Raw genomic sequence first — 14712 nt, 5'->3', positions numbered from 1 at the left:
CATGCAGTAGTATGTGTACCATATTCACTGACATTGAGCCAAATTGGATGGCTGGTTGTGCCGGTCTCTCCTCTTGGCCACCTTGTTCAGTTACTTCAGATGCATCTTTCATGCTGCATTCTGGCACTTCATTACTAACAGACTCTTTCGAATGGTCTTTTCCGACTGGCTTTGCAACCAAAAATGTTTGTTCAACCATGAAGGCTTTGAACATTTCTTCCTCAACCATTCATTTCTTTTGGCCTAGGCCAACTTCTTCTTCTGTCTCGCTATCACTCTGCATCAAAGCCTTCTCCAATCCTGCTAAACTGGACTTCTCTCTGGCTTTTAGTTCAGAGTGAACTTTAGCCAACTGTTCTCTATTGCAGCCCATTTTGCCTTGTAGAGTTGGTTTTGGAGTATGGTCTGACTTTGGATTCTTCCTTCCTTCTGTCTGGACCAATGAAGAGCTCTTTCCACTTTCTTTCAGGTCTTTCTGGTACTGAGTGTACCTACGCTGAATCTTTCTCCTTCGTGATCTTGAAATTACTAGAACCATATCTGGTTCTTTTGTTTTTGGGTGTTTAAGCAATACCCAATTGTTTGGGGCCACCAAAGGAGGTTTGACCATCCTGCCTTGGTTTCCAACAATATCTCTTCGGGTAGATACCTCCCTAGGTTTGTTCTGCATAACAAACCAATCTGGAACTCCAGGTACCCACGAACTTACTGACCCAGATGTTGAACTGTTCTTTTCTTCCTTCGAAGCCATCTTCGAAACTGGCTGTGAAGGCCGCTACTTGGTCCTGACTTCATGTTTTGGGCCTAACTCAGGCCTTCGATGAAGGTGGCCACTTTTTGTCCTGCATGAGGCTGGTCTGGGGGGCCAATCTTAGGCCTTGATCCCATGAACTGAACCCTTCTCCAATTTTCTTTCAGAATGACTGCTCTCCATTCTGTAATAATTAGGTGGCCTGGACTCATACAAAGGTCTCTTGCCTTTAGAATGCATTCTATCGGCGGTTGGCTCAACCATTAATGGTTGCTACCTACCGCTAGTTGGGTATGGCCTTTTGTTGTAAGCATTGGTTGGTTTAGTACGTCTCTGCACATCCCTGTAATATTGCTTCTCATCAACTGGAAGCCCTTTCAACCACTTATAACTCAATTTGCATCTGGGACACATCCTTTGCATTATAGCCGCCTCTAAGGAATCGTCATCCAGTGCTTCTTCATCAGAGTTTTCCCTCTGGTGTGAGAAACCTTGTCCAATAGCTGGTAAATTTCCAGTGTCTTTCTTGATAGTTGTCTGGTTGGCAACATGCATCTGCATATTGACTTCTTCCAATTCTTTCAATGACAAGCTCTAGATGTCTGGCATAATGACATTGGCTGCCACCTCTCCAATTTCTGAAAATGTATTACTGTCGATCCCCATGGCTTTTTCTGCTTTGGCTGGGAATTTCAAACTTCCTTTCTGAATTTGTTCTTGGATCCTATCTCGAAAAACAATACAGTTTTTAGTCGAGTGAGACCAAGAGTTATGTCATTTACAATATACTTTTCCTTTAAGTTCATTTGGAGATGGAATTTTGACTCCTTTTGATAACTTAAGGTAGTTGGCCACAAGCAAATGATCAAAAATGTCATCTGCCTTAGTTAAATCGAAAGAGTATTTCCTATGAAGGTCTTTCTTTTTAAACTGTTGGTCAATTGTTTTATCCTTATGAACTAATGCTTCACAGATCACAGGTTATTTTTCCACAATCTCTGCTGCATCGATCTCATAATTAGGATCTCTATAATATGTCATGTACGATGCATTATTTCGATCTTATTCCTCCTCTAGTAATGCTTCGTACCTAGACACCTTATAAGTCAGTTCCACTAAGTCCCTGAACTCAGTTGAGTCAAACTTCTTCCGAAGCCTAAACTCTAAGCCATTTTGAGCCAATCTTACGAATTCTGGCTCTGGTAAGATGACTCTATATTTATTTCGAGCCCTTTTAAATCTGACAATAAACTGAGTAGCCTTCTCCTCAGGCCTTTGACTTAATCTTGCCAAATCTGCCATGGAAACCTCTGGCTCTGATTGGAAGAATTGGGCATGAAATGCCTTTTCCATTTGTTGTCAAGTTTGGATAGAGCCAGGTGTAATGTTAATGTACCATACAAGTGCTCCCCCAGTTAGAGAATTTAGGAATAACCTTAACTTCATATAGTCATTATTAGTAAATTCACCGCATTGAGCAGCAAACCTAGCAATATGCTCTACTGTTGATTGGTTTCCATTCCCATAAAAAAGGGCAAAATCTGGTATCCTGAAATCTCTTGGGTATTCATGTACCCTATCTACCCATTCTGGGTATGGTTTCTTGTACACAGGAGTCTGGATCCCCCGAGCCATCGGTCCACACATCTCTCTAACAATATCAGCAATTTGGTCCATAGGGACCATATTTTGTGCCTGCTGAACCACTACTGGAGGGATAAACACAAGATTTGGTGAACAAACTTATGCCTGCGGTCCTCTTGGTCCATAAGGTGGTAAATTTGGGACTGGTTGTCTCTGTGGTGTAGGTTACTGTTGGGGTGCTGGGTAACCCCTTTGAGCTTGTCCTGCGAAAGGACCTGCGAAAGGTGCTGGAACAGACGTTGTGTCTCTTCCATTTGTAGGAAAACCTTCTAACCCCCCGGGTATAAATTCGAATAAGGGATTTGTGAACCCCCTCGTGCCAGGTATGGCTTCGAACATGGGATTTAGAACCATTCTTATGCCATTTTCTTGTACTGGGTCAGATCCACCAATTTGCATGGCTTCACTGTTAAGTACTGAGGCATTTTGACCTGCTATAGGCCTCGAAATAGGTTTGTACCAAGACTGAGGTGAGGGTCTTTCATAGTTCTGATTACTAGTTTGACCATTAGAATGTCCATTAACTTACATAGGCTGTTTATCTTTAGTCAATCTTTGTTGAGGGACATTTAAAACTTCCTCCATGTGTCTTGCGTTTGTTTGTTGGTGGTTGTTCATTCGATCCAAAAAGGATGTTGCCCACCTTTCCATTGTGTTCATTAATTGTTGTCCCATAGCATGTACTAGGCCACTCCATGGCTGAGTAGATGGAACAGTGGATGGTCCAATTCCTTGGTCTCGTCCAATATTATGAACATGTGGTACTTGTTCTGAAGTGCTGGTCTGTTCGACCATAGGTTCTGATAAAATGGGAGTTTCCACAGGATGTGTTATCACATTATCCTCTAGATTAGGTATCTCTATCTCTCCTTCCACGCCTTCTTCCAAGCGTTCATTTTCTCCTTGTCTTCTACGTCTAGCCATTTCAATTAGTCCCACTGGGCGTGCCAAAAATATATGTTGGCTTTTTGGCTTTCGAAGGTTATTATTGTAATTGCGAGCGTGCCAGCAAGGATCAATCAGTCATTACAGAAAAATAATTGCCAACCAATTATCAGACGATTGTGTTTTAGTTCTTTCAGCCTCAATGAAGAGAACTTTTACTGGTGGCTTGATTTAGGAGAATTAAGCAAAATAACAGTTAAATGAAGAACAATTGAAGCATTTCATTGAAATGAAAAACTTACAATGATCCAAACTCAACCTCGTAGAGGTTTACAACAACAATCTACTTGAAACTACTCCTATCGAACAAAGTGCAGTGCAGGAATTTTAAAGTGCAGAAATGTAAAGAACAGGAATGTAAAGAACTGGAATGTAAAGAACAAGAAATGTAAAACTGGAAAAGAAATAAAGTAGAATAAGACTGGTTTTTTGGATCTGAGTCTGGGGTTTTTTTCTGGGGCCTTCTCTGCTATTTATACTTCTCAAGGATGACCATCGAATTGCATTTCGAACCATCGAACTGCTCCTCCATGATCGTTGATCATGTTGCCTTATAATTAGCTCCACTACGCCATCACTTGCAGTTAGGCTTCCCTCCTAAATTTGAATTTAAATGTGAGTAACCGTTGAAGCCACATCACCTTGCATCTCTTTGTTGATCCACTGCTACCCAGATCTTGTAATAACCAATAATAACTACCACGTGTACGATCAGGATCGAAGACTTGAATAATCTTCCGGTATTACCCTTATTCTGCCACGCGTTGAACTGTAATTGGCTTGTACAAAATATGTAGCCAACAATATCTTTTGGTCATGTTTGATTCACAAGATTAATAGTGAGATATTAATAATCCTATCAAATTAGTGTAGTATTTACTATCCAATAGAATTAATAGGATAAATTATTCATTGGATTAATAATCCTATCTCTACCCCATTATTAATAATCCTACAAATTTGTTAGATTAATTATCCATTAGATTAATAATCCTAAACCAAAATGTTAAAACAAACATAAGATAATTAGGCTCACGAATTAATAATCTCAATTACATATTTTAATCCATTCAATCAAACATACCTTTGAGTACATACGCGTCTTGGGCAGGTTTGTTGAGGTTTGACGACAATCATTGCATCAAAGGGTATGCAAAACAGGGCATTAGGTCTTAGATCACAAAATAAATAAATAAAGTAATCAAGAAAGATTCAGCTCTGTTGCTGGTACTGTTTCATGGGTACTAATACTAACTACTGAAAATCCATAATTGGGTGCAGGGGCAGAGGCAGCATAGGGCCGCCACCGCTGCCGCGGGGGGTTCACGTGCCCCTCAGTTTTGAATTTTTTTTTTTTTTGGTGATTGCCATGTATAAAATGTATTTTTTTTTTCTTAACATGTTCTTTGGTTAAGAATTTATTATATTATTCGCAATAAGTAGTTATTTGATATTTTAAGAATACTATATGCAGGGGCCGAGATAAAGAGGAGGCAGGGGGTCACGTGCCCCCTGGGTTTTGGTCTTCTTTTTTTTGTTCTATTTTTTACCAAATATAAAGAAAATATTTTTTAAAAAATTATAAAAATATTATTTGGAGTGAAATGTCAATGACATTTTTAAAATTATGAGAACAATAATGGCTATTTTGATTGAAAATTAAAAAATTACGATAGATTATATTATTATCTATGAAAAATTTATAATATTTTTAATGTAATGGTGATATCTATTATTATTAAGCATAATTAATCTTATTACGAAGATATATAATTTATTGGATTGTTAGTTACATTTGACATGTAAGGTTCACTCTTCATGTATTTCTTTATTATTGATTGATGATATCACATATCAATGTGTGGGGATATATTTTCTGAGTACCAACACGTGGCATGGTGACGCCGACGTGTCAGCCGAGATGCCACGTGTCGTGGTAGTTATGCCGAGGTTATCGGTAGTTATGCCGAGGTTATCTTGGCGAGGCCGAGGTTATCTCCGAAGATATTGGAATCCGAGATAAACGGATAAGGGACAAGAGTCCTAAAATGAAGAGGAGTTTTAGCCAAGATAAGGATAAAACTCTTAGGGAGTTTATCTTTATCTCTTGAAGAGTCCAAAGTCAGTATTGAATTGGAGTCCATAGAGGTCATGCTTCTAGTGGGACTTGGATTGAGTAAACTATAAAAGAGAGGCACCCCCGTGGGTCTAAGGTATGAGTTTTATGCTTTGAGCAGTGATTTTGGCAATTGATCATCTTTGAGAGATATACTGACTTGATCGTCAAAGTGCCCCCGGGTGGAAGAGCCACCACCGGAGCCTTCTCTTTCTATTACAGGTTGGCTGAAGTCATCTATTCTGCCAATGTTCTCCAGCTGAAGACTAAGTCGGGCAGTGTGGTCAGATTTTTACCCACACAATTTGGCGCCGTCTGTGGGAAGAAGGAAGAATAGATGGCCAGTAACGGACAGAAGGAAAAGATTGGGGACGACGCTCCCGCTGGGAGTAGCAGACTAATTGACCTTGACATTGAAGGAGACAACCACAACGCAGAAGCCCGTGACCAGGGTCACAGAGAGAAAGACGTCGTCAAGGAGGGCGACACTTCGAAGAAGACAGACCAAGGAAAGTACTACAACGAAGATAACCTCCAGGTATGGAGGGACAGGTGCCTACGGAGGGATGAGGAAGTAAAAGAATTGGCAAACAAGTTGGCAGACCTACAGTCGGTCGTCAACTTTATGATGCAGAATAATGTTATGCAGCCACCATACCCGCTGCAAGATACACCGATGCCAACAATTAATACCCAGAAGGGAGGAAGGAAAACAATCCCCGAAGTCCCTCAGCACACCAGGAGCGGAAGGCACTCTCATCGACCTTCCAGGGAAGTCGGACGAGAAGAGCCAAGGCAAGAAGAGTCCCGAAGGACGCATCACACAAAGGATTCAGAGCCTAAAGAACATCGGCATATTCAAGGGCAAGCACTCTTCTTTGACACAACCCACGGAGAAAAATCGAAACGGGCCCACCAAGAGGCCGAAAGTAGTGTGCCAAAAAGATTGAAGTCCAAAGATAGCCGAGCTCTAGGGAGGAGTAAAGAAGACTTGAGGAATTACCTCAAGAGGAAGCAACAGAATGTTGAAGCCGAGGTAAATTCCCCAGTTAAGCCGAGAACACCATTCTCGGTGGAACTGGACAAATTCGAAGCACCAAAGAGATTCAGTATGCCGAGGTTCCAAATTTATGATGGTAAGTCAGATCCCAACTTTCACGTTGGACTATACCTAAATTCAATGGCATTATATAGTAGGAACGAGCCGTTGCTCTGCAAAGTATTCCCCGCATCCTTTGGGGAGATTGCATCCGATTGGTTCCATAAGCTACCGAAGGGAAACGTAAAGACGTGGGAAGGCCTGGCCGAGATGTTTGTGGCCAGGTTTGTGACAAACAAGCTGCAGCCCCTGAGGGTCGATGCCTTGATGGCTTTAAGAATCACCAAGGATGAAGGCCTTAGGGTCTACGCGAAGAGATACTACGAGGTGTTCAATCGAATACCCGAATGCAACCAAGAAGTGGCGGTCGTGTCTTTCAAGAACGGCCTGAAAGATGACTGCCCACTACGGAAGTCTTTGGCAAAAACATTGTCAAAAAGCATGGAAGAACTCATGGCGAGAATTGAGAAGTACGCCAGAGCCGAAGAAGATACATCGGGAAACAAAGAGATAAAGCAGGAGAAGGGAAACGGCTCGCCGAAGCGAGGCCGAGGTAACAACGGGCCGACTAAACAAGAGACGAAATTGAGGGGTAAACAGGCGATGACGACGGTGTTCCGAATCCCTATCCATAAAGTCCTGGATCAAATTCAAAACCAACCTTATTTCAGGGCACCAGCAAGAGCACCAGGAGAATTTATGGGAAGAAACGTTGGTAGGCGTTGTGCTTACCACAATGAAGAAGGGCACCCAACTCAGGGTTGCAGAGCCTTAAAAGCACACTTAGAAGACTTGGTAAGGCAAGGCCTTCTGAGGGACCTGGTCGATGAAGCCAGGACGAGGGAAGAACAGGCAAGATTGCCTCAAGCACCAGCAGCTCCACCACCCCCAGCACAGCAACCACAGGCAGGAGGACCACGGGTGGTTAATGTGATCCACTTAAGGGTCAACGAGAACAAAGTCAGAGGGGAGACCGAGAGGGTAAGGCATTTACAGCATGTCTACCAAGTTGGGGAAAAAAGACATCGGCCAGAAGAGTGCCAAGGACCGGTGATAGCCTTTACTGAAGCCGATCTGGAGTTGGTCCAACATCCGCATAATGATGCCTTGGTAGTATCCCTCCAGGTTGGGGAGTACCAAGTGAAACGCATCCTGATAGATCAAGGCAGCTCTTGTGACATCATGTATGTTAGATGTTACAAGGAGTTGGGCCTTCACCCAGACGACATAGAGCAATTGAATGGCTCGATGGTCGGCTTCAACGGAACGCCGACGTGGCCACTTGGCGCAACAAGCTTGGAAGTTCAAGCCGGCACGAAGAAAATCAAGACGGAATTCATTGTGATTGATACACCCTCGCCATACAACATTATCCTGGGAAGGCCATGGTTGCATGCAATGGGGGCAGTTCCCTCAACATTGCATCAACTACTACGGTTCCCAACAGAACATGGGATTGAAGAAGTCAGAGGAGATCAACTACAGGCAAAGAATTGCTCCATGGCAGCAATGAAGTCCACCTACAGCGTACGAGAACCAGAGAAAGCAGAAATTGAAGATGAGGATGTAGAAGTCCTAGAAGACGTCGGCAAAGAACCAGCCGAGAAGAGCGAAGAGGCGCTGAAGAAAATCCTCGTCCAGGATGGGGATGAAAAACGGTTCTTCCTTCTCGGCTCAGGCTTAGCCGAAGAAGAGGAGAAAGAGTTGGAAACTTTTCTAAGAACCAACATTGAGGTGTTCGTCTAGACACCTTACGAAATGCCTGGCATTGACCCCGAGGTCACTTGCCACAAACTGAATGTCGACAGGTCGGCAAAGCCTGTGATTCAACGAGCCAGAAGACCAACGTTGATGCACGTTGAAGCAGTAAAAGAAGAGGTAGACAGACTTCTGGAGGCCAGGGCCATCCGAGAAGTTCACTACCCGACATAGCTGTCCAACACAGTAGTGGTGAAGAAGAAGAACGGCAAATGGAGGGTCTGTGTAGACTTTACCAGTCTCAACAAAGCCTGCCCCAAAGACAGCTTTCCTCTGCCCAAGATTGACTAGCTAGTAGATGCTACTTTAGGGCATGAAAGGATGAGTTTTCTGGATGCATACAGGGGGTACCACCAGATTGTAATGTACCCTCCAGACGAGGAGAAGACCACGTTCATCACCCCTAAAGGCCTGTACTGTTACAAGGTAATGCCTTTTGGGTTGAAAAATGCAAGAGCAACTTACTAAAGGTTAGTAACAAAGATGTTCAAGCACCTGATTGGCAAAACGGTAGAAGTCTACATCGATGACATGGTCGTGAAGACCAAGGAATCTAAGGGTCATCTTGCTGACCTAAAAGAGGTCTTTGATATACTCAAAACATACCGGCTCCGACTTAACGCATCAAAGTGCGCATTTGAAGTTGGATCAGGTAAGTTTTTAGGGTATCTGGTAACAAGAAAGGGCATTGAGGCCAGCCCAGACCAAATCAAGGCCATCCTAGAGCTGAAGAGCCCGACGTCGGCAAAACAGGTTCAGATGCTTACTGGAAGGGCCGCAGCCCTAAACAGATTCATCAGCAGAAGCTCAGATAAGTGCAGACCCTTCTTCAACCTGGTGAAAAAAGCCACAGACTTCCTGTGGACAGAAGAATGCGAAGCCGCTTTGACCGACTTGAAAAAGTACTTGACCACAACTCCGGTTCTTTCCAATCCAGAACCAGGGGAAGAACTGTTTTTGTACTTGGTAGTTTCAGAACACCCAGTCAGTGCAGTACTAATCCGAGAGGAAAAATGGGAGCAAAAGGCTGTTTATTATGTAAGTAAAACCTTGGCCGATGCAGAAACAAGGTATCTACCACTGGAGAAATTAATGCTAGCCTTAGTAATGGCCTCAAAGAAGTTGAACCATTACTTTCAGGCGCACAAGATTGTGGTCCTAACAGAGCACCAACTGAAGTCCTTGTTGCAACAAGGAGACTTAACAGGAAGGATAGCAAGATGGGCAGTAGCCCTGGGCCAGTATGACCTGGAGTTCAGGCCGAGAACAACAATAAAGGGCCAAGTTTTGGCCGACTTCGTGGCAGAATTCACCCCTGAAACCGTCAAACATCGGGCTCCGTTGAGCCAGGATGAGCATTGTCCCAGCAAGCAAGAAGAATCCCAGCCAAAGGCAAAAGAACAAAGGAAGGAAAAACTTAGACCCTGCAGCATCTACATCGGCGATTCATTCAGACTGTTTGTCGATGGAAGTTCGAACCGACAAAGAGCGGGGGCAGGAGTACTACTGATATCTCTAGATGGAGAAATAATAGAATAGTCCATCCGTTTGGGGTTCAAGGCCTCAAACAATGAAGTGGAATATGAAGCACTAATTGCAGGGCTAAAACTGGCAGCAGCAGCAGAAGCAGATGAGGTAATAGTTTTTTGTGATTCACAGCTTATTGTTAACCAGTCAACAGGAGAATTTGCAGCCAGGGACAAAAGAATGTCGACATATGCAAAAGGGGTCATCACATTGGCCGCCCTATTTCAGAACTGCCGACTACTCTAAGTTAGCCGAGATGACAACACCTACGCCGACGCGTTGGCTAACCTGGCAAGTTCAATGCAGACTGGAAAAACAAGGACAATTATGATCGACTACATGTCGGGCCCGAGCATAGAACCACAGAGCACCGAGCAAGAAGCAATGTGCGTGGACTTGGGACCAAGTTGGATGGATGCAATCATTGCATTCCTAAAAGAGGGAAAGCTGCCAGAAGACCATAAGGAAGCACATAAAATCAGATTGAAGTCGGCCAGATTCAGCCTAACAGCAGAGGGCCATCTCTACAGAAGGTCCTTCACTGGGCCCCTTTTAAGGTGCGTACACCCTTTGCAGGTTGAAGATTTTCTGTACGAAATTCATGAAGGGATTTGTGGAAGCCACGCTAGGGGCAGATCATTAGCCCACAGGGCCATTACCCAGGGGTACTGGTGGCCCTACATGCAAAAGGATGCTGAAGCCTACGTAAAGAAGTGTGAACAATGCCAAAGGTTTGCACCTTTGATACATCAGCCAGCTGCTGACCTGAACCCAGTATCCAGCCCTTGGCCGTTTGCCCAGTGGGGCATGGATCTTGTTGGGCAACTTCCCCAGGCAACTGGGCAGAGAAAATACTTGCTGGTAGCAACAGATTACTTTACGAAGTGGATAGAGGCAGAACCTCTTGCCAAGATCCGAGATGTGGACGTCAAGAACTTTATATGGAGAAACATCATCACTAGATTTGGGATTCCAAGAGCAATAGTTGCCGACAACGGAACACAGTTTGACAGCAAACTCATCAAGAAATTTTGTGCGAAATTCAAGATCAAGAATTACTTTTCAACACCAAGTTTTCCCCAAAGTAATGGGCAAGCAGAAGCATCCAACAAAGTAATTTTGGACGGAATAAAGAAGAGGCTACAGGCAGCAAAAGGAAAGTGGGTAGGCGAGTTGCCCAACGTACTTTGGGCATATCGGACTACGCCGAGAAGATCAACGGGGGAATCTCCCTTTGCCATGGCTTATGGCACAGAAGCAGTCATCCCATTGGAGATCGGCATCCCAGGGATCAGAACCCAGGGAGTAGAGAATGGCACCAATAACATACTCTTAGCCCGAGATCTGGATCTTTTGGAAGAACGAAGAGAGAAGGCTGCAATTCAGCTCGCAGTATACCAGCAACAGCTTGCCAGAGCTTACAACAAGAATGTCAACCCAAGAGATTTTCAAGTCGGCGACCTAGTCCTGAGAAAAGTCGTCGGCAACAAGAAGGATCCCAAAGAGGGCAAGCTTGGCCCAAACTGGGAAGGACCCTACAGAATTACTTCGGTATTAGGGAATGGAGCTTATCAGCTTGAAGATAACGAGGGCAAAGCACTGCCAAGACCTTGGAACACTTGTAATTTGAAATTCTTTTATCACTAGATGTGCATTATTTTTGGCCGATGTCATCAATAAAATCTTTTCCCTTTTTTTCAAAACACATATGATTGATCAAGTTACATATGGGTGTTTTTGGAGACATGAATAAATGAGAACCCAAGTAGAACTCAGGTTCACATTGGGGGCAGTGAGAAGACAGAGACACTTAATTCACTTGTTGAAATTTGTAGCAATTTACAAGTTGGAGTTAAGCTGATTCCTTATCTTCACTTGTTGAAATTTGTAGCAATTTACAAGTCGAAGTTAAGCCGAGATTATTCCTTAATTCACTTGTTGAAATTTGTAGCAATTTACAAGTAGGTTAGACCGAGATCACTGTCTAAACACTTGATCGAAACTTGAGAAAAAGTTTGCAAAGTTAACATTAAGTAGTATATGTTTCATACTTGTTACAATTTATGAAAAGTTTGCAGGTCAGTATCTTGCCGAAGTAAAAGTTTTGTAGTTATTACACCCGGGGTATGTAACCCCGAGAAGATTGCACAAGGAAGGAAGAAGTATGTTAATCATGCAAAATATTCTAAGTATAGAAACCATGCAGAAGCAATCAAAGAGGTGACAAAGATTCAAGCATTCAGAAAAGGAAAGCTGAGTTAACATTTACAAAACTGGGAGGCACGTCGGCCATACAAAAACTTACATTGTTCAGAAAAATATAAAGGAAAAACAAAATACAAGTAAGCAAACAAAGAACATAAAACTAAGGGTCTTCTCCTCCAGATTGTTGAATTTGGAGATCAGATACCACCTCGGCCTCCTTTTCTGCTGCTATTTCGGCGTCAATTTCCTGAAGAGTTTGTTCAACAGTCTTAACCTCGGAAGGGATGTCGGCTGGTACAGTGTCAGGAACAGCTTCTCGGACAACCTCATCACCTTCTTCATCTTGAGTCAAGTCAAGGAGTTGCTCATTCTGAGGAGGGGACTTAGCCCCATCAGCATCCTTTGACTTTCTGACCAAAGCCTCATCTTCCTCCCCATCGGCATCTTCAAACTCAGATTCAGATTCTCCTTTAGGTTGACTTAATGAAGGAGGAGGGGGGAATGGCAGAGGGATATCATCTGCCTTACACAATGGCGAGTCATCTAGGATGTTGAGCTTTTTGGCAAGGGCCATCCAACCAAGGGAGAAGTCCCTGTTGCATGCCTGCCTGACTTGAAGTTTGTATTCCTCAGTGACGTCGGCCATGCCCTGGGCGTAAGCCTTCTCATCAGCTTCTTTGATTTTGGCTTCTTTGGTGACCAGAGCCTTCTGAAGCTCCTTCTCAGCCTGGGCCTTTTTAACCTCGGCCTCTCTCTTCTCGGCCTCAGCAACTTTCTTTATGGCCTCGGCGGATTCGACTTTTTCCTCGGCTAGACTTTGGGCTCCGGTGGCGGCTTCAGCTTGGTCCTCCAGTTTTTTCATTTTTGATTGAAGGGTTTTGCTCTCCTTTTTAAGGGCAGCAACCTCCCTCTTCATGTTGGCCAACCTCTCCCTTGTTTCAAAAGCTTGCATGGAGAGGGAGTGGGCATGTTGAATGGCCTGAAAGAACACAAGGCACAAATTGTTACAAAATTTTACAAATTAAGAGAGAAAACAAATTTCAACACAAAGGCACTTACTTGGACAAAGTGTTGCAGCATAAAGGCATAGTTCTCATACTCACTCATCTTGGCATTCCGCTCAAGATCGCCTGGGAGGAGTAGAGCAGTACTAAGGGCCACGCCGACGTTTATGTCATCGGCACTGTCGCTGGCTAGGACTGGCTTATCTTCTAGAGTAATCTCTGGTCTCCAAGGGACTTTTGGTATTCTGGAACCCGAGGTCTTCGCAGACGATGACCTCGGCTTCTTTGATTGGGTGGAATCTGATGGCTGGGCCTCAGCAGACCTTTTTGCAGAAGTAGAAGCAGTTTTTTTACTCTCAGCCAATTGTGAGATGGGCAGAGCATCCTCAGCCTCAACCTCAGTAGCTTTGGCCTTAGGCTGAGCCTTTTTTATTCTTTTTTGCTTTGGTGGGGGCATGGATTGGGTCGGTACAGCATCAACATCAGCTGGGAGGTCGGCTAGGGGATCTTGGGCAACGGGCTTCGAGCGACCCATTTCGGCAGTTTTGACGAGCCTTCGCCGATGTTTCCGTTCAGAAACAGGGATCAAGTATGGGGCCGAAGTGGATGGTTGATTGGTTGGGTTAGATGTGGACTCTTGATTTGTTCAGGATGTAGAAGCGGTTATAGTTGTGGCAATAGGTGAAGAGAGGCTCTTCTTCTTCTTCTTCGGGACGTCGGGCAGAGTAGACTTGTACGTCGGGATAAAATTTAATACCAGGGGGGCTCTGCGTTTTTGGATTGGAAGATCTAGGAGCTTCTTTAAATCCTTGCCCGGAAAGTAGGATTGGCGGAAGTTTTTTGGTGGCTGATGAAGATCTGCAGGGCAAACAAACAGACATTAGAAACAGAAAGTATTGAAGACTTGAAAATAAATAACTAAGTATTGACGCTGGGCTCTTACCCTTGCCCTCTTTTACTATTCGAGGAAGAGGGTAAATATGGACATCTTTATCTGGGCCGAACTCCTAATTTCTCGAAGCAATAACATAGTCATCCCCAGCCCCCTTGTTGGAGTCTGGGAGGTCGGCTACGATTTTGAATTCAGTAGACCTCGGCTTGAGATAATAGACGTAACCTTTTTCCTTCAGGTTGAGGGGGCACATGGTATAACAATATTGGATGTCGGCAAGGGTGATCCTGACATTCTCCTGCCTAGCTAGGGTTATGATACCATTAATCACTCGATAGGAGTTGATGGTAAGTTGCATGGGGTTCAACCTATAGTAGTGGAGAACTTTGCAAAAAATGGGATTAAGTGGAAGCCGGAGTCCACATTCAGTAAAGGCTACAATAGGAAAAGGCATCGTATTGTCTGTAGGCATAATAGAGTCATCATCCCTAGCCAGTCTCAGGTGGACATCGGCAGGGATGGAGAACTCCTGCCTAAAGTATTCGAGTTTTGTTGGGGTATTTACCCTATGTCTCCACATGCCCATAACGTCGGCCTAAAATCAGAGGGCTAGGTCTTAGAAAGAAGGTATTCTTAAAAGGTTATTAGAACCTCGGCAAAAACCTAGGTAAGTATTGGTACAGCTTGTTTCAGTTTTCCCTAAATTAAAAGTTCTACAAACAAATCCCAAGCCTAAGAACTATGAAGATGAAGATCAAAGGCACATATCTG

Source organism: Camellia sinensis, unplaced genomic scaffold (genome assembly GCF_055761805.1).
Source record: "Camellia sinensis isolate YWXY unplaced genomic scaffold, ASM5576180v1 Unanchor2, whole genome shotgun sequence".
Classification (NCBI taxonomy): Eukaryota; Viridiplantae; Streptophyta; class Magnoliopsida; order Ericales; family Theaceae; genus Camellia; species Camellia sinensis.
This window is presented reverse-complemented; position numbering follows the sequence as displayed.